General features: G+C 47.1%; 1 protein-coding gene across 3 annotated transcripts in view; it reads left to right on the top strand.

Moving 5' to 3' along the window:
- PRKG2 (protein kinase cGMP-dependent 2) overlaps positions 1-21,287 on the top strand; it is a 710,215-nt gene that overhangs the window by 21,858 nt on the left and 667,070 nt on the right. The window lies entirely within an intron of this gene.

Here is a 21,287-nt window from a genome sequence, read left to right on the forward strand (position 1 = left end):
TATTACCAAGGACGCTTATTCCTGCTGCACAAGGATTTACACGAACTAGTTATTTCAGGTTATCATGATACATTAATAGAGGGACACCCCGGTATTGCCAAGACAATGGAAAAGGTGAAACGACAATTCTGGTGGCCTTCTTGGCGAAAAGATGTTAAATCTTTTGTGATGTCCTTTGGTTTTTGCGCCCAAAATAAAGGTCAAAAGAAAAGACCAGCCGGTCTCCTTCAACCTCTAGACATACCGCCAGCACCCTGGCACACCCTATCAATGGATTTTATTACGGACTTGCCTCCTTGTTCGGGATACAATACCATTCTGGTAATTGTGGATTTGTTTTCCAAAATGGCCCACTTCATTCCTTTGAAAGGTTTACCTTCAGCTTCTGTCCTAGCCAAAGAATTCCTCGAAAATATTGTTCGGCTACATGGATTCCCATCTATACTAATCTCTGACCGGGGAAGCCAATTCATTTCCCACTTCTGGCGCAAATGTTGTCAAATGGCACAAATCGACGTAAGATTATCGACCAGTCACCACCCTCAGACCGATGGTCAGACCGAGAGGACAAATCAGACCCTTGAGCAGTACTTACGGTGTATGTTACAGCAATCTGAAAGCAACTGGAAAGACATTCTCTGGATAGCCGAATACGCATATAATAATTCGGTACACTCTGGAACTGGCCATAGTCCTTTTTATACCTTGTTTGGACATCACCCTCGAACCTCAAACCTCGACTCACCTCAGAACCTCGGAGTGCCCGCAGTAGAACATCTGCATTCTACCATTACCCGAGCCTTCAAAGAGGCAACCACGCATTTACAACAAGCCAAGAGAAAATACAAGGAGAATGCTGACCTACATCGGAGTGAAGCACCTCCGTATCAGATTGGGGATCAAGTGTGGTTAGCTACCAGACATTTACCGCTCAAAGGGCCTCGAACTTTTAACCCAAAATATCTGGGACCTTATTCTATTATGGCAATAATTAACCCAGTAGCGGTTAAACTTGATTTACCAGCTAATATGCAAATTCACCCTGTTTTTCATGTGTCACTTCTGAAACCAGTGGTCCCCGGAACCCGACTACTCAAACCTCCAGAACCTATTCAAATAGATGGGGAACCCGAATTCGAAGTGAAGAACATTTTAGATTCAAAAATGTTTAGGTCAAAGCTTTTCTACCTAATTGATTGGAAGGGGTACGGACCTCAGGAGAGGTCGTGGGAACCCAGTGACCATGTGCATGCACCTAGATTAGTCAGGAAATTCCACCGACTCTTCCCAAACAAACCAAAACCCCCAGAGGGAACAACCTTGGGAGGGGCCTTGGGGGGGAGTGCTGTCACGATGCCTGCTCCCGGGGAGCCGGCTCAGGCCCTGCGTCCCCGAAAGCGGACATTAAGTCCCCGGGGAAGGTCCCAGCAACCCCTTATAGGGGCCCTTTGGACAGCGTCCTGGCACCTATGGCGCCAGGCTCATAGAAAACATCAGTCCTGGCGCCATAGGCGCCAGGCTCATTATGAAAGTGTTTGGGTGCACTTACCTGATGCAGACCATGCTGCAGAACCCCGGCCTCCTTGAGGCCTGAAAGGAACTACTTTACCTGTGGGACTCATTTACCACCCGGGCGTGGTCAGGGAAGGATACATACCTGATTGGAGGAAGGACACATTCTAGGTACTTCTTCCAAGGCTATTTAAACCACACCCAATCAGCCACACGTGCTTCGCGTTGTTCTGCATCTAGCAGCTGGACGCTCACCGTGTCTGCTCCTGCATCTTGACTTCTGCCACACCTGCCAGCATCCTGAATCACCTGCAAAGGAAGGGAAAAAGAGAACAGAAGAAGGAAAAGGCCTCACCTGCTAAATCTGCATCCCAGAGACATTTCGCCGACAATCCTGAAAAGGAAGACATTTATTTTTAAAAGCACATCGCATCAATCGCTGCAGCGCCGCATTCTACTCACCTTTACAGGGCGCCTCCATGTTCAGCAGCGACCATCCGGATTCGCAGTCGCGCCCCCGCGCCTAGGGAGAAAAAGACAAGAACAAAGGTGAGAGAAAGAAGGGAAAAGGGAAGCTAAAACTCCATGTCAAGACTTACCTGTTGGGTCATTCCCTTTTCATTTCGGGTCCGCGCCGCATCCAGGCATTTTCGGACCCCGGCCCCTAAGGGGAAAAAGACATCAGCGTTAATGAGTGAATGAAAAGACATTACCAAAACACTCATTAAAGACTTACCTGATTTCCTCAAGGATTTCACCGCTCACCTCGGGTCGGTGCCTGTTCCCCGGCATTCCGTACCCCGGCCCCTATGGGGAAAAAAAACACTAGCATTAGAACATTAATGCATGGACACAAGGGGAACCACTTATAGAAAAACTTACCTGGAAGCCAAGCAAGTTTGGTTCTCACCCATCCGAAAATCCAGTGACGTAACTGGATACCAACGCGCCCCTGCATCAGAAGCAGGATGGAGAGCTCGTCCTTCCAGACCCGAAGGTGAGACGCTACGGGGAAGCACAGAAGGGTTTGAGGAGGGTGAGAGGGGGAAGTGGGAGGCCGATTGCATTACCCCGCAGACAGTTAACCCCCTATTCTCACCTACAGAAGGATACTTCTGCGAGTCAGACAAGCCAGATCTGGGGCCCGGTCCAGTCCGTCTTCCGAACCCTGCGCATCGCCTTAGACGAGGTCACAGCAGCGCGAACCAGGCCAGCGCCCCCGTGGGAGTCAGGTGAGCGTTACACCCATTTAATTAGTGGCTCGTAACTTAGGTCTTTTCTTCGACTCAGATCTCTCTTTCGTCCATCATATCTCGTTATCTGCTTGTTCCTGTCGAACTCCATCTATATAACATTCGCAAAGCTCTTTCTTTTATGACATTTAATACCACAAAGTTATTGGTGTATACCCTTATCTTTTAACACCTTTTTTATTTTTCTTCTGAACTCTTTGGACTTCCTATTTCTCGTTTATCTCCATTAAAATCAGTTTTCAATGCTTCTATCCGTACTTCCTATTTGTCTGCTTGCTCCTCGTGACTCTATTTTGCCTTCTCTTGCTAAACTTGGATGGCTTTCTTATCATCGCCATCTAAAATGTTACTTTTTAAAACTCTTCATGGTCTTGCGCCTCCTTAACTCTCTTCGCTTGTTTCTTTTTATCTACCTTCTCATTCACTTCGTTTGGCATCTCATTACCTTCTTATTGTTCCACATCCACCTTGTGCTCAATCTTGTTGCCGTTCTTTTTCTCTCTTAGCAGGCCTAAATTGGAATTTGCTCCCTCTTTCTCTTCATTCTATCTCTGTTTATTCATCTTTTTGGGTCGCTCTAATATCCCATCTTCTGTTATCGGATTAACGAAGGTACTTGCAATTGTTGCACTACTTTTTGTTTTAAGCATTCTTTGTACCATGTTTACTCCAATGTTCAGCGCTTTGACGTAAAGCTCTATATAAAACTAAATAAAACACAAAAATACAAATATGCCCCTATGCCATACACCTACCATTCATACGCCAGACACTCATATGCCACACACTCACATACTAAATACTATTGCACCATAAACTCATACGCCATACGCCATAGTTATATGCCATACACCCATGCAGCATACACTCATATGCCACACAGGTATACAACATAAACACATAGGTCACATACTCATATGCCATGCACTCATATACCATACACACACCACAGACACTCATATGCCACACGCAAATACAACATAAAAACATATGACAAACACATACACCACATACTCAAACACTCATAAGCCATATACTTATATGCCATACACAAAAACAACATTAACAAATATGGCATAAACATATATGACATATACTTACACACCACACACTCATAAGTCCTACACTCGTGCCATATACACATACAACACAAACATATATATGACATTAACACTTAGAGCATATACTCATATGCCAAACATTCAAACAACCTATTCAATTCAATCATACACCACACACTCATACACTATGCACTCATACACGGTACACCCATAGCCGATACATTCATACAACATACATATAGGGCATACACTCATATGCAATACCCTAATACTTTAATACTATGATACACCATACACTTACACAATATACAGTTATACAACATACACTCATGCACTATATGCCTTACTCTCCTCAAAAAACACTGATATAAAATAGCAAAAAAATGTTTTATGGTAACTCTAACAAAATGTAAAGTCTACAAACCGTGAAATAACAATGGTAAGGAATAAGCACTCACTTCATGCCACTAAAAATCCAACTTGCACACTCGCTTCAAGTATTAGGCAGATAACATCAATGCTATAGTTGAAGTGAGTGCGAAGATTCGATTTGTAGTGGTACAGCCTGAGTGTTCGTACTTTAAGTTCCATTGTTGACTTTGTAGTGGAATAGAGTGAGTGTTTATATCTGAACATTGTTATTGCTATTGTTTAAAGACTTTGTTAGCGCAACCTTAACTATTTTATATATGTGTAATCATGCAGCATTGCATTTTGAAGTACTGGAGACACCTTATCTTTTGAGGGGTGATTTCAAATAACACTTTTTACATAGTTGAGGTTCTAGATAGCACATTAGTACTAATACACCAATAGTATTATTATTAATACTAGGACATTTACCAAGCACACACCTAGCTTTGGGAAGCAACAGAGCGCTTTGCAATCATAGTGGAAAGAATGCAGTGAAGGAAGCAGTGAAACAAGGAAACAGGGAGCTAACAACAGGGGAGGGCAAGGGCTGATCATTTGGCAGAAAGTGATCTATAAGCAACTAGGGGAGGCAAAAGTGGGAAGCAGATCACCCGGTCTCAGGTAGGGTGGGAGGTGAAGGGTCTATAGACCTAGGTATTAGGGAGGAGCCATTCCTTGAAGAGTAGGGTATTGAGTAAGAAGCTGTTTAAACTGAAAGCATTGACCCTTGAAAAATCAAGAAATATTTACTCAATAAGAAATCATTTGTACTACAATCCCAAATACGTTTGTTCCAATTACTCTAATGTACTTGTCAGTGCCAGTGTCATTTGGGCGGTTGATATTAAGCCTAAAAAGACTTGAAATTCGAACAAAACATGGTAGAAAGTTGGGGGCGTGGCTAACTGCCATGTGAAGTAGACGTGCTCTGGGTGCGCTCCGCTCGATGCGATCAGCATAAGCTGTAATTCTTACCTAAACTGCGAACCCTGAAGCCCGCGGTCCTCTTCACCGACCGCCGCTATCTTCCTGCACCTGCTAGCTGTTTTCTTTCGTGCTCGGAGCCGCCCTACGACGACTGAGCGCCGCACGAAAAGTCCCTGCGGACCCGACATAAAATGGCGGCTCCCTCGCGCTGAGAGACGCGACGGCCCTTACATCAGGGCTGCACCCGAACCGCGGCGCCATCTGACACCATAGGACCCAGCGGAGCCTGCAGTCACCGCCCGATCTGCACGGGAGGCCAGCGTAAGACGCACGCGATTGGGTGCCCGACCGGGTGCTGATGCTCCTCGGCTGCGGGCGTCGCCCTCGGGGGCGCTGACGAGTGGAGCTGCTCTGGTGTCTCGTGCGGCCCCCCCGTCCTGCTCCTCCTCGACCGGCGTGGAGACCGGGGCACTGGGTCCGCTCCTGGGCCCCCCGGCCGAACAAGGATCTCTGCAGCGCCTGTCCGACCGGCAGCGGGAGCCGGCGGAGGACGCGCTTCCTGAGCACCGCTCGCGGCTGGCTGTGTGCTGGGCCCCCTGAGTAGCAGCCAGAGAGAGGAGCGGAGAGCCCGGGCGTAGCTTAGCCCACGAGGTGAGCCGGGGGGAAAGCTCACTATCCAGCAGGATCGCCGAGGGTGTGCCGTGCCTGCGTTCCCCCCCCCACTTCTCGCCTGCCTGTGTCACTGGGACCCCCTGGAGGGAGCGCAACACCCCAGACCGCATACCCAAGGCCCGGAGGGGCGGGCCTAGACGTCAAGGCCCGGTGTCGGCCGAGTGGGGCGACCTACCTTGTGGCGCGGAGAGCCTGTTGGGTGCCATCACCACGGAGCCCCCTGCGAGACCATCGCTCTAGGGACCCCTTCCGTTAACACCTTCAGTGGAGATCATACGGCCACTCAGCCCTGCTGTGCCCCGTTCACCCCGAGCCCTTGCCAGAGAAGACTGAGAACCAACAAGCCACCCGCCATGTCCACCAAAGGGGCCAGGTCCAAACAGCGCCAAACCACCATTGACACCTTCACGGCTGGGGGACCCACAGCTTCCGAAGCCCCTAACGGCACTATCTTGGACGCACAGCCTGACCCCCAGGGAATGACTACCGAACCCAGCAACACCCATATCCTGGAAGCCATTAAACTGTTGCAGACCACTATGGAGCACAAAATTGACGCAGTGGCCATAGACCTGGGCCTCCTACGCCAGGACTTCCGCTCCTTGACCAACAGGACTGACACACTTGAGGCTCAGGTGCGCGAAAACACTGAAACCAAGGTGGTGCTCCTCAAAGATGTTGATGAGCTGCAGCAAAGAGTAAAGAATTTGGAAGAAAGGGCCGAGGAGGCAGAAGGGCGGGCACGCCGGAACAACATCCACCTTCTGGGCCTGCCGGAGGGCATCGAAGGATCCGACCCCACGAACTACGTGGAGAACTTAATACTACAGGAGATTGGTGCTGAGAAACTGTCCCAAGGTTTCACGATTGAAAGGGCCCATCGATCCCTCACTAAAAGACCTCCCCCTGGCACCCCACCCAGACCAATAATAGCGAAGGTTCTAAATTACAGAGACCGGGAGACCATCCTGGCCTACTCACGGTCTGGGGGCCAGATCCTTAGGGACTCGGCTAAAATATCCATCTACCCCGACTACACCTTCCAGGTCCAATTGAAGAGGGCTCAATTCATACATACTAAAGCCAGATTGAAGGCCGCTGGACTGCGCTACATGCTCCTCTATCCCTCCAGATTGAAAGTAATACGCAACAACAAAGCCCACCTATTTGACACTCCATCTGAGGCCCGGGACTGGATGGACAGGGAACAGGTTCCTGATATAGAGGTAAAGGGACGACGTCCGCGCTGACCCTCACCACGATGGCGGCGTCCTGGCCCTAGAACCCACCAGGGCCCCTCCATGCAAATGCTAGCCTGACACAGCTGATCTGATCCTACACAGCGGGGCTCCAGAGTCGAACACTCTTCCACCCCCGGAAGTTCCTTTTTTTTTCCCCCTTTCTTTTGGGTATACACATACCCGCCCGTAGGGCACCTGGCGACCAATGTTAGGTCCAACGGAGCAGAAACGGGACAGTCACAACGAGGGACACCTCGCTCGACCTGTTATTAGTTTGGGGTGTTCAAGGTTACGGGGGGGTGGGGAAACGGGAGTTGGCACATATGTTAGGTGCCGAAATGGGGTAACTACTAGACCACAGACGTCCACCACACACAGCACGAAGACAACACAGCCCCTAAGCTCGACGATTCTGATATTCTCTACACGCCTCTTGCCACTTACACGGCCCCCAGCTAGACCCCCAGATAGACGCCTATCTCCAATTATCCATGGCTGACACGATAAAAATCATTACGTGGAACGTCAGAGGCATGAATAGCTACGTGAAACAACGTCGCATCCACGCATATTTGAAAAGATGCAGGGCCGGGATTGCCATGCTCCAAGAAACACACCTATCTGCTGATAAACTGAAGGCACTGGCCAAAACTTGGCGTGGGACCTTGATAGGATCCTCCTACTCCTCTTATGCAAGGGGAGTCTTGATATGGGTTGACCCAACCATCCCCTTCAGACTAACTAGCACGAAAACGGACGATGAGGGTAGGATGGCACTGGCTTGCGGCACCATCGAAGGCCGAGAGGTATGCCTAATTAGCACCTACGCACCCAATCACGACGCTACAGCTTTCTTCCACTCCTTGTACCCTAGGCTCAGCCCCTACCGGAACAGCGTCATGATCTGGGGAGGCGATCACAATTGCACTCTAGACCCCCGGAAAGACAGATCAGATGATAAACATACCCGCCCGTCCCCTCCGGCCAAAATCCTGTCCAAACTGTCTAGCCAGCTGTTACTCCGAGACTTGTGGAGGGAACTGCACCCTGACCAACGAGTATTCTCCTTTTACTCCCCTCCCCACGCGGTCCATACTAGGCTGGATTATCTGTTCGTAAGCCACGAGCAACAAGCTATGTTTGGTGACGCCCTTTACCTGCCCAGGGTGCTGTCTGACCATTCCCCGCTGCTGGCCACCTGGGAAGTATTCCCGCCTAGACCCCCGATCCCTACTTGGAGGCTGAGAGCCGAAGCCCTCCACGATGCGACCCTCCGGGAACACATAGGTAACTGTACCGAGGATTACTGGGAACGAAATTCCAATAGCGTCAGATACATAGGCACTGCATGGGAGGCATACAAGGTGGTCATGAGGGGTGAAGTGATTGTGTCCTTAGGCGGAGCCCGTAGATCCATCACGTCCTCCCTGGAACGCTCGGAAGGGGAGCTGGGTGAATTGGAAAACAGAGCTGACTCAACCCCTGAACTCTTGCAAAAAATAACCGACCTCAAGCAAATCTGTTTAACACACTGGGAATCCCTGGGCAAACTGAGTTACGCTAAACACATTGAAAGAACCCATGCCCTGGGTGACAAACCCGGGAAACTCCTAGCCTGGCTGTATAAAAGAGAAACCCCCCGTGCACCCATTTGCCAAATCCTTAAGCCGGACGGCACCACGGCACACACCCAAATAGAAATCAACTCAGTCTTTACTGACTTCTATCATGACTTGTATTCCGAGACCCTTCCTGTGGCCGATGCCAGTATGGAGGATGTCTTAGATATCATTGAGCTGCCTAAATTGGACTCACAGATGGCTGAAACACTAGACGAGCCCATCACTCCCGACGAAGTAAAGGTAATCATTAGATCCCTCCCATCCGGTAAAACCCCTGGTACTGATGGCCTCCCTGGAGAGTTTTACAAGACTTATGAGGAGACCCTAGCCCCTCTGCTGACCCAGGTGTTCAATGAAGCTTATGAGCGCGGCTCCCTCCCCGACTCCATGAGGGAAGCCGTTATCATCCCCCTCCTCAAGCCAGGAAAGGACGGTACGGACTGCGGCTCCTACAGGCCCCTTTCTATGTTAAATGTTGACAGCAAGATCCTAACCTCCCTCCTAGCTAACAGATTGCGTAGGGTAATACCACACTTAATACATCAGGATCAAACGGGCTATGTGCCCGGGCGCTCCATAACCGAAAACCTGCGGAGGTTGCACCACGTTATATACAGTACGGAACTGAGGCCCCAGAAATACGCAGTTGCGTCATTGGACGCCACCAAAGCCTTCGATTCAGTGCGCTGGGAGTGGCTATATGCCACCATGGTAAAAATGGGAATAGGACCAGTTTTCTTGAAATGGACCAAACTGGTTTACACTAATCCATCCGCCTGGGTACGGACCAACAAGACATACTCTGATCCGTGGCCCCTCCACAGAGGCACCCGCCAGGGTTGCCCACTATCCCCGATGCTATATATCATTGCCAACGAACCTGTGGCCGCATACCTTAGACAGGAATACGGAGATGGGGGCATAGAGATTGACGGGATAACCCACCTTGTCTCAATGTACGCCGACGATACCTTGTTATACTTACACAATCCCGAACACCTCTTGCCCTACATTCTCGAAACCCTAGAATGCTTCCACAAGCACACGGGAATCCGGATTAACAAAGACAAGTCCTGCCTCTACCCGCTAGCTGCACTATACAATGAAGACTTCAGAGCCCTGCCCCCCTTAGATCTTCAATGGCAGGTATCCTCCTTTAGATACCTGGGAATCACCATACACCGTAATCCTCACACGGAACACATCCTCAACACAATTAGTGCTAAAGATAACCTAGTTAAATCCATGGACTTTTGGGGGAAGCTCCCGCTTTCCGTAGCCGGAAGGGCAGGTCTCCTCAAGATGGTGGCACTTCCCCGCCTATTACACAACTTCACCAACGTTCCCTACAACATCCCACCCTCCTTCTTTAAAGACATTAACAAGCTATGCAGGCAGTCCCTCTGGCAGGGAGGCAGACACAGGGTAGCGCTCGAGACACTTCAGAGACCCTACGATAGGGGAGGAATGAAGGTCCCCAACTTCGAACTGTACTACCTTGCATGCCAGCTAAGACACGTGATGCGATGGATGGCTGATGAGATCTCTACAGACACCAGACTTCTCCAACCAGCTCTGTCCGGCCTCTTACTCAGAGACCTACTCTGGGTCAAGGATGGAACCCTAGGGCAGTACCCATACCTGGCGAAGCTTGGGACCCGGCTCTGGAGAAGGGCTTGCAGAACATTGGGGTCCCCAGATCCATACTCCCCACAGATCCCCATAGCAGCACTCATGGCCCACCGTCCTTGGGGCCAACTGGAAGCGCGTGCTCAATGGGAACCCTGCGGGGTGGCCACCCTTGGAGACCTGGTTCGGGACCAAGAAATCCTTACATTCTCCGACCTCAGCGAGACCACGGGGCTGCCAGCAGGGCACTTCCTGCTCCACGGAGCAGTGATTCAAGCTATGAAGGACAGATGGCCTGCAGCCGTCATCCTAGCAACGGACAACGAGATTATAGAAACCATGCTGAACACCGCCGAAGGAGGCCACGAAACCTCTCGGCTCTATGAAGCCCTATTGCTAGGCACGACCAGGAATGAGCTCAGAAGTAGAGGAAAGTGGGAATACGAATTAGGCCTGGAATTCAACGACAAGGAATGGGAAAGAGTGACCCTCTACCACAAGAAAATCTCCAGAAACGCCCGCTTACAACTTATCCAACTATACATCATCAACAGGGCCTATTTAACTCCGGAAACTATATCGAACTTCAAGGGCGCCACAATCCAACTATGCCCTAAATGTAATGAGCCGAGGGCGGGAATGACTCACATGTTCTGGGGTTGTCCTGTGATACGCTCCTTTTGGACTCAGGTACGGGAAAGGGTGGCCAATGCCGATATCGAACTAGAGGTGCTTGACCCTGCGGCCTGTATCCTGGGCAGATACAGCCGGGACCACAATAACAAGCCCTTAAACAGACTCAGAGACCTAATTTATATCACAGCGAAAAGACGCATAGCCATGGGTTGGAAGAGCCCCAGAGGCCCGATTGAAGCGCAGTGGTGGGGAGACCTCACAAAGTGGATTGCTGCCGAGACCGGAGCATGGGAAACCGCTATCCACGAACAATGACTGGACTCTAGCGATGAACTGCACCGATGGGTGTCGCTGACCGTGCCGTTACTCCACCCCAGAGCGGGGGACGACCCCTCAGACCCATCGGCAAGCCCTAGCCTCTAAACTGACTGGATATCGGATGGGGGAGTTGACCGGGGTCATGGGGGTCAGGGGGGGAGGAGGGTGGTATTGGGGAAGTTGTGGACGTATAGCACATGTGCATTACTAGATTGAGTATGTGGTTTGTTTAATCTGTTGGAAAACAATAAAGAAAGTTTAAAAAAAAAAAAAAAAAAAACATGGTAGAAAGTTGTGAGTCCTTAAAGGAGAATGGCAAATATCAACCAAATGGTTTTCAGAGGAAGAGTCAAGATTTAAATGTTAATATCTAGTGTGAAAGCCTGTGTACATGGGACAAAGTGTAGGTTTTCATCAACACTGTAGGACAACAATATATATCCTAAGGCAACAGCTCCCTCTGACAGTGACAACAGGCGAAGCTATGCAAATTGGACCACTGTATATCCTAAGGCAATAGGTGCCTCTAGCGGAGCATTCTATGCGCTCGGGTAGCCTCTACTGCGCATGACGGCATCAGACAAACATACATCTGGCCTTTTATATTATTAGAAGATTTGACCTTTCTTTCAATCAATATCATGGGTTCCTTGCCAGTGCCACTTATTTATTCTTCAACTTGTGGGAATTTCCTTAAAAGAAATATGCATGCATTAAACTGGCCTACATATTTTAAAAAGTGTGAATGGCACACTTTATTGTAAATTCAAAAGTTAATTTAAACATTTAAATGTAAAGCTGAGTTTGGCATGATTGTCGTGAGTGACGTAAAGAGGTGGTTGCTTCCCTAATCAAAAACAAATGTTTACCCTAACAATAACGGATGTAACATATGTTGTGACTCTGATAGTTTGAACTGCTACAAGTGTTTTCCATTTCCCTGTTATAAAGGCTATCAGAATTTCCAAATGATAAGGCGCTCTTGCTAGCTGGGTAATCCGGGGCGGCTGATAACACTTTAATTGTGTTTAGATTTAGAGGATTCAGTAGGTGCCACATGCATGGAGTGTAACTGCATGTTGGCGTTGCTTACATAATGCTGCCCATGTACAATAATGGTCACACTTGACGATACAATGGGTAAGTACAATGAAGACTTGGGTGCGCATCAGTGACAACCATGGGCTGGGACCCCGTGGTGGTGCACGGGCCAGTAGCACAGAGCACGTCTTAAGTCCTCATGCATGGACAAGGCTCTCTTCAAATTGCCATGAACGTATAGCTGTGTTTTACACTTCATAGCTAAAGGCCTGCTGCACCCCTTGGCTCAGCGGAAGAACACTTTGTGGCAGTCTTTTTGACCCCTAATGGTTGTTGTGCTGAGGATTCATCTGTGAGAAGGATATTATCCAAATTGACCTTTTACAATTGACCCTTTGTCCTAATTGACCTAACAATAGTGGTCCTAATTGACCTTCTGCACAATTGACCTTTACCTTTATTTTACTTTTTATGTATATGTGTGGGGTGGGTGTGGGGTAATAAATAATATCATGGGATTGTGTATGGATTAAAGGGGGATTTGGATTGAGGGGGGTTGTAGTGGGTTTTCCCCCGCATATATGTCCTAATTTACCTTTATTTCATGACCAATTGTGAAAAGGTCAGTTCGTATACATCCGTGAGAAGGGCTCGTCTTTTTAATGAACCCACAATCACTGTGACCACATTTGGAAGTGGGGCTGTGTGACTTGGGATAGTGAACAATATGTGATACACTGCTGAGGGATATAGGAGGAAAACCTCTAGGAGTATACCCTAACCCATGTCTATCAGAGGTCCATATAGTGCACATTATGAGAAACCCATTTGGTGATTCCATGGACTGACCTGCCTTACTGGTCAGTCCAGAAAAAGACATGTATTCTGGATAGTAGGTGTGTTTGCGGAATCATGGTATTCCTGCAGAAGTTCTAAAAACTCAGGAAAAAATTGGTGAGCAGAAATACCTTTTTCCTAGTCCTGCTGTGGATCCCCAAGTTGTTACAGTAACTTAAGCATTTGTCAGCGTCTAACTTAACCATCTTGTGCCTCATGTGCTGAATGGCCGCTACCTACGTTGGCAAATCCACTTAAGCATTCTACCGGAGCTTTTCAAACCCTGTCTATTATCTGCCTGTACTTTATGTGCAGGGTCACCCCTAATTTGGGTCCTACTCATAGGCAGGGTATTTGAAGCATTCATCTATAAAAGGGAGCAGGTTCCGCCCTTTCTACTAGTATTGTTCAGGTTCCGTAGCGCATAGATCCTATGCAGTAGCACCCACATGCAATCATCTACATTAAACATCAAGAAAACGACTTCGTAGTCTATAGTGTAATTCTCATGTGGCATTGCCACCACTTTCAATCATCAACAAACTAGCAGCAATCTATATTTACATCCACTAATAAAGCAATAGAACCCGAGGAGGGTGATACTTACAAGCCAGAGCGAAGCAAGAGCTTTAACGTAGTCCCAGGGGCGTCACCTGACTGGTAATGCCCCCCTCTGCGGTTTCTATTGCTATTAGTGCCCTGGCACGTCGTACTACGGTACTTAAAGCATTTTGTCTCTAGTTGTGAAACAGAGTGGTAACCGTTTCGCAACATGAGAAAAATAAATGCCCACCATGGATTGGGGAGAAGGGTCTACACGTAAACCGTTCTCCCTTTCCATGGCTGCCATAAAAAAAGATTGAAAACAAAATTAAAACAAAGAAAATGGCACTGTGGAATGAAGAAAAGGGGCTACAGGTAGTCCTGTCGCCCTTTCAATGATGGCTGGGGAAGAAAGAAAAGGAACTCTGCAGCGATCGGTGTCTCCGAACGGAGCACAGCAGGTGAGTCTTTGCTGGCTGGGTAACGACCCGGCAAAGGCCAATCAGATAGTTTGAGACGATCTGATTGTCCCTCTCCTGGCACTAATTCACAGTAAAACACATCTTTAATGCAGTCTGGGTTAGTAGCCAACCAGGAGTGTATCACCAACACAGTACAGATTTAAGGATCCCTACCGGTACCACAATGGGAATGGCTCAATTAAATAAAAAGGGACATCTTATGTACAAGGTCCGTGAGTCATTCACTTGCGAGTCATTCACTTGTCTTTATGAATATTTCAAAACGGACTCTCGTCTTCGAAAAAACGACCTCTTGTGGTATATGCCACACGTGGAGGTTTAGGCCACTTTCCGTATGGCGATAAATGTCACATGCAACTTATCAATATATTTGATATCGAGACACTGTATTTTGGCCATTGGCCATGTGTTGAAGGGTACATCCACCCACTGTGCATCCCCCAAATGTTGCGGTGCCTTCATTGGGACTTCGAGAGCTACGGCTACCGGTAGCTCCCCAACTTGTTCAACCCTCAGTGTCTGATGACATATCTTCACATCTGTGGTCATACACTTAGTGTTCTGGGTATCCTCTTAACAACCACTGATGAATCCAATGCTTATTGTTGTGGCATCTCTCCGTATCTCCTCTGTACCCTGGAATAGAAGCTCAGTTTCATCCGGGTGGTTCTTTGTCTCACCGCACGTATCACGGGGGAACCTACTCCATATGCCTCTCTGCATCTTCACCCATGTCCTTGATGTTTAATGTAGATGATTGCATCTGGGGGCTACTGCATAGGATCCAGGTGTTGTGAATTCTGAACAATACCAGTAGAAAGGTGGGGGGGTCTACTCCCTTGTATAAACGAATATCACGTGCCCGTACCAATAAGTTTAATATCCATCAAATAGAAGTCACTTTATGTTACTAGTGCCCTAATTTTGTATGGGTCTTGTTCCAGGAAATATGTATGCATTTATTTATTTAGTTAGTAAGTTAGTTAGTTAGTTAGTTAGTTAGGTAGTACAACCTTTATACAGTGCTGGCACTGCCCAGAGACTTTTGAAACACTTTACAAAGTTCGGTTGGAGGGAGGTGAAAAACAAGCTACAATTTCTTCAGACCAGTGTAGGAAGATAAGGATAGATAAAGGTGCATGAGGTCTTCTTTGATTAGGTGGGGGATCATGAGGTACGCTTTGAGTATTTTGGCGAAGATGGTGATGGAAGGCTTGTCGGAGGTTTTGGGTAGGAGGGTGTTCCAGATTGCGGGGAGCCAATGGGTCTAGGTGTGTTTTTGTGTGATGGTTAGCTGTCAATGTGGGCTGGTAACCAGAATGCATACCCGCTGTGCGCAACGTGCTGGCAAGATCGGAACCATAGCATGCTTCTTTCAAGGTATCTGTTTCTGTGGTGCAAAGCCTTGTGGTGAGCACCTGGAAGACGTGGAAGTGGAACCTGCATTTGTACAGCTTCCTGGTGCCCTGCCGCTAACGCTGCTGCCAGGAACTAAATCCCATTAAATCCATTGCTCTGAGGTGCTGGAAGACCAGAAGCTGGAACCTGCAATATTGTACATTCCTGACCTAGGATGCTATTTGCCAAGCAGAGCAGATCTACACCCCCAAGGTGCCCTTTCCTGAGCCACTTAAATACCTTTGACATGAATCTGTATATTTCGTCCTTCTGGCTACTCGTATGTGGGATGCCTTGCAGCCAAAAACAATATCTCCCAGGATGCATTGCGATGAGCTGCTGAAAGTTCTACACAAGGGATATGCACCTTAAGACCACATGCATACTTCCACCCTCATATTGTTGCACAATCAAAAAGAGAATCAGTGCTGTTACCCTGATGGAGTTTGGTGGTTCTTTGACTCTGTTTATCCGGTAGCTCCTTGAACCCTTTGCTAGGTGCATACACATGTATGTTTACTGAACAGTGAAACACTGGCATGAGGTATTTTTTCTTGTTTTTGGTAAAGGTACAAGTGACAGCATCACCTTTGCCACCTATTTTGGGTCCCTTCTTCTTTCTATGGAGGTGTGGTTATCGGACTCCATTTCAAGACCCAGGACTTTCCTAGTCATGGTGTTTCATTGAACAAAATATTCTGTTTTTGGAATCATAGTCTTGGCCATTGTGAGCAGAAGAAATAGGAATTAAGACACTGATACAAGTGACTCAAAGGAGGAAAGTCTAGGACTGGAGAACTGATGCGCCGGCACTGGCGCTTGAGTTATTTTGGCGCCCTGGTCTAGTGGGGATGTGGAGGAAGCGCTTGGATTCTAGTGTCCATTTCCTTGCGTGAGGAATTCGACCATCAGTATAATGGGTGTGCACTCACCTGTTTTTTAAAAATGTTATATGAAATTGAATGAGGGTAGGTCAACCTCTGGAAAATGTGTGGGGCTAATCTGCAAACATTTTCCTATGCTCACCGCACGACATACACATAGACATGTGTACGCTGGGTGGACACAGCCTACAGGCGCTCTCCTCCCTGTCACATTTAGTTGGAATGTGACACCCAGGAGTACAACAAGGCATCTCAAAACGGGGAGGGCAACACCTTCCCCTCCCATGACAAGCCTAATTAAATAACTAAGGCTTGATGTATCCGCCCGATCCTTTGTTGGCCCAGCAAGAATGGTGGCAGCAATTAAACATAATTAGCATACTAATAGAGTATGCTTCAAACAGGCACACATGGGGCCTAGTTGCAGAGGGTAACAAAAGACAGGAACACCCCAACACCTTTTAAATGCATCTGTCTCAACGTGAAGCCAGCTGCCGCATCTTAAAACCAAGGGCAGTGTGTTTACAGTAGGCAACCCCCGCAAGGAGACCCCCATTCAAAGGGTAGGAGTATATGATTTGATGGAGACAAAATGTCTGTTCTCGCCATAACCTCAAGGGAGACCTGCGCTTTGATCAGGAACCACAGACAATGATTCCTGACCCGAGCCACCATGTAGGCCAACCTGCATCCAGACTCACTCGCCGAACGGCCTGCTGCCTGATAGTCGCTGCCGTCTCCAGTCTTGAACTCTGTTACAGAAGCTGCAAAGCGCCCTGAAACCGACTCAATGCTGTCGAGTACCAAATACTTCTACAAGCACATGGTACGTTGTGCTTCTGTCCCCCTGGTCCTTACCCGAAGGCCCCTAGTGACATTTTATGACCCATTGCTCCCTTTGTGCTGAAACCAAGTATCCTTGTACTAATGAGATGAATTACTTTACCAACTAAGTACAACAGTTTTACAACCACACTGCGCATACACATGGAATTCAATTTGATAGAATATTTAATGCAAATGAAAACAGCGGACACGTGTTTTGACCATAAAGTCTTCTTCCAGGCATTTAAAATGTCACAATCAATTGATATACATAATAAAGAAAGAATATGAGAAAGTCCAAAATGATTGGATACACCAACACCAAAATTCGGGGTATATAGGCGCAGGTGAGGATATGAGGTGGACCAATTATTAAATTAATGATGTTACGATAACTCAATGTTACCATTCAAGAGTTGAGGTCAACATGGTCACCAACAATTCATAGTAAGGAAACAAAAAGACATATAACACATAGTGAGGGTACACATAATCCATTGTCAATTAAACATGTTTTTCCGTTTAAGTCTATCTTTCAGAATGCAACCAGAATGTTAGGGGTGGAACTCCACCATGTGAACCAATTAAAAGTATTTCACTGTGTTTATAATACCCCAATAGGTGACACCAGAGCCAGGTAAATGAAAACGCATGCTTGATCATGCAGTAGACACACAATAACTTTGAAGATACAGCTAATTATAGAGATTAGGGTGCATCTTGGTAAGATACAATGAGCTATTAAATGTGGCTTATTCCATAATGGCATGAAAACTAATCATGGGCGCCTTCCTTGACTGTGTTCTGTTCCCCCACTTGTGGGAACTAAAGTATACTGGAATTAAAAACCAACCAGGGCTATCATTCAATTGAATGCCCCCAATCATAATTTGTAGGTGTCACTTAACACACCATCTCAGATTAACATACCTGTTTTGAGTAAATTATATCATCCGCAATTGCGCAGTTCTCAACTCTATCTGGTATCCATGCAGGTGTTAGAAGAACCATGAGAGAAAAAGAAAGGTGGTATTAGAACATACCCTTCACTTATGGGGTGGGACCTAGAGTATACATGAATAATTCCTATCCAAACACATATAGCACTTACCTGACGTCCCTAGCAGATCACTGGCGAAACACATGTCGGCTGTTTCCATTTGCATTTAATATTACAACCATTTGAATTCCATGTGAATGTGCAGTGTGGTTGTGAAATGGTTACACTTAACTCCTTGTAGGTCACCCTGGGCATAGGGTCCAAACCATCACATCATCATCAGAGAAATAACTAAGTATTACCTTTACTTAGAGGTTTCATATTTACATGGTTCATGATATAGCACTGGCAGGTGCTTAGTGGTTCCAGATGCCACACACGTTCCTTTTGAAATTTACTTTACAAACTACCCTCCTGTCAGTATCCAGAGTGCATCCCTTTTCCTTCATGAACCTATCCTCTGCATTCCTTTACAGGGTGGGTTGTATTTTTTAGTGTTCTTGAACTGTCTGTTGAATAATGAGAAAGTAGATATTTGTATACAACCTTGACTGGACAGTCCATTTTATCATAGGGTAATAATTGTATTTCTGCTGTGTTGCAACTAATCAACTATCCATGACCTTGCAGAGATAAGCCTGTCGTTCCGTCCACGTTAACAGAATTGGACAAAGAGGTTCAAAATGTGCTTGTTTTTCCAATCTGTTCAGATCTCTTCTGGTATACTAGAGGTGTGTGGCTGATTGATGGTTTAGAAACTGATATTCATCCCTGGACCACTGGTGCAACAAAAGTTGATTCGACACACTTGTTTAGCGGTGTGCAAACCCAGGACACGAGGATGCCTTTTTTTAAATTATAAATCAAACTTGGTTCCCTGTGCAGTATCCTTGCTCTCTATGTCCATGTTCTAGAAGCTTCATCAATCGGTGCTATGGTCGCCGCTGGGCCTTGGGTGCTCCTTGTGATTCGTCGCTGAAGCTCGCCTGGCATTTCCCAATGGAGAACCGTAGTGGTATGTTGAGCTTGCATTCAACATCTCGCTGATCTTACCCTGAGGGTCTCCCTGCTTATTACCCACTCCCTTTTCCATTTACGTTTTCACCCTGGTTTCCATGTACTGTTTTGCCTGTCTGTCAAGTGACACTCAGTGCCCCTGTCCAGTTGGGTTTCCTGCTTGCTCAGCATTATAGTTTAGTTTAGTTTAGTTTATTATTTGTATAGTGCCACCTTGCCCTGGGGCGTCCAGGTGCTTAGCAAGGTTACATAGTTGCACAAAATGGTACAAAGCAGGCAATACAGTAATAAGGGCATTGTACAATCAGTTTCTCATATAGGCAAATTCGTATTCACATCAAAGATATATACAGGCAGTTGAACACGGATTGGATATAAGCATTTGTGGGGTAGAGGCGTATGTGATGATCTAGTGTTTTAGACTTCTTTGGCAAGTAGCCATGCTTTGGCTCTGTGTCTGAAGCGGTGAAAGGAAGGTTCAGCTCTGAGATTGGTGGGAATGGAGTTCCAAAGTTTTGAGACGAGCACAGTGAAGCTTGTACCACCTGCTTTTTGGAGCTTAAATCTGGGGATGTTTAAGATCTGTGTTTGGGCTGATCTGTATAGGCAAGATGAGGTGTGGAATGTGAAGTTGTCCGAAAGGTATCTAGGTGCTTGGTTAAATAGACACTTGTGTGTGAGAGAGAGTGTTTTGTATTCGATCTTTGAGGTATGGATAGCCATTGAGTCGAGCGTCTAGCGTTAGAGATGTGCTCGTGTTTGGGTATGTTCAATGCTGATCTTTTGTTTTTGCAGAGAGTTTTTATTTCAGGTGTGAACCATGAATTGAGGTCTTTTCGTAGTTTGAGTGGTGCTACGGTGTTGATGGCCTTAATAATGGTTGAGTTGTAAAGGTCTACTAATTCTGTGGGGTTAGTTATGGTGGGTGTGAAGTCGATGATAGGTCGGAGTAAAGGGATGAGTTTCCCAACTGTGATGTTTTTGCTGTTTCTTGTGAATGTGGGTGGAGCATTGGTCAGGGCTGCCGGTGTTTGTTTGTCTTTGTTGATGGTGAAGGTGATGAGGTGGTGGTCAGTCCAGGCACATGGTGTATTGGAAAGGATGGAGGTGTTGCAGTTGAGGTCTGCGATCCAGTCTAAAGTGTGGCCTTTGTTGTGTGTAGGTTGAGTGACGTGGTGAGTCCTAATTCAGAGATAGTGTTTGCTACTGCGCTTGCTTTATCATCTTTCTCATCATTATAGCCCAGATTGAAGTCACCTAATATGAGTATCTGTGAGTTGGGTGTTCTCTTATCTTCGTTAAAAGAAGAAATGGGGCCCAGCGGCCTGTAAATAAGGTGGATGGTGATAGTGCTTGAGTGAGTGGCAGATAGTTTGATGGAGAGTGATTCTGCAGATGGGAGAGTTTGGTTTAATATGTGTCTTATGTTAAAGGAGCTTCTTGCTATGAAGGCTACTCCTCTGCCTTTGGCTGTTTGTCTATCCATGCGGTAGATGGTGTAGTCATTAGGGATGGCTAACGCAAGTGTGGGACCTGAAGCTGCATGGAGCCAGGTCTCGGTAATATCTAAGACGTCTAGATCGTTTAGCGAGATGATATCGGCTATGTCTAGGGCATGGGCGACTAATGATCTTGCGTTAATTAGTGCGCCTTGATTGTTTCAGTGGTGGGTTTGCGTGGTTTTCTGTTGAAGGTGCAGGGGCATGAGGTATTGGAATGGGGAGTAGTCTGTTCAGGAGATGCTGTTGCATGTGAGGTTGGAGTGGCTAGTTTGAGTTTGCTTTTGCTCAGACTTGAGTTGGGAGAAGGCGACGTGGTGTGTGTCCTAGATCTGAGGCGGTTGCGTCTCAATATGCCTTCCAGATGAGATTGTTATTCCAGATAGGAGTGCTCGGAATAGCATCATGAGTTTCTTCTTGGATGGTGCAAGTATCTGCGATGGGGTGGGTTTAACTGTGGCAAGGCTGCAATGGGT

This window comes from Ambystoma mexicanum, chromosome 6p (genome assembly GCF_040938575.1).
Source record: "Ambystoma mexicanum isolate Mex_15411 chromosome 6p, UKY_AmexF1_1, whole genome shotgun sequence".
NCBI lineage: Eukaryota > Metazoa > Chordata > Amphibia > Caudata > Ambystomatidae > Ambystoma > Ambystoma mexicanum.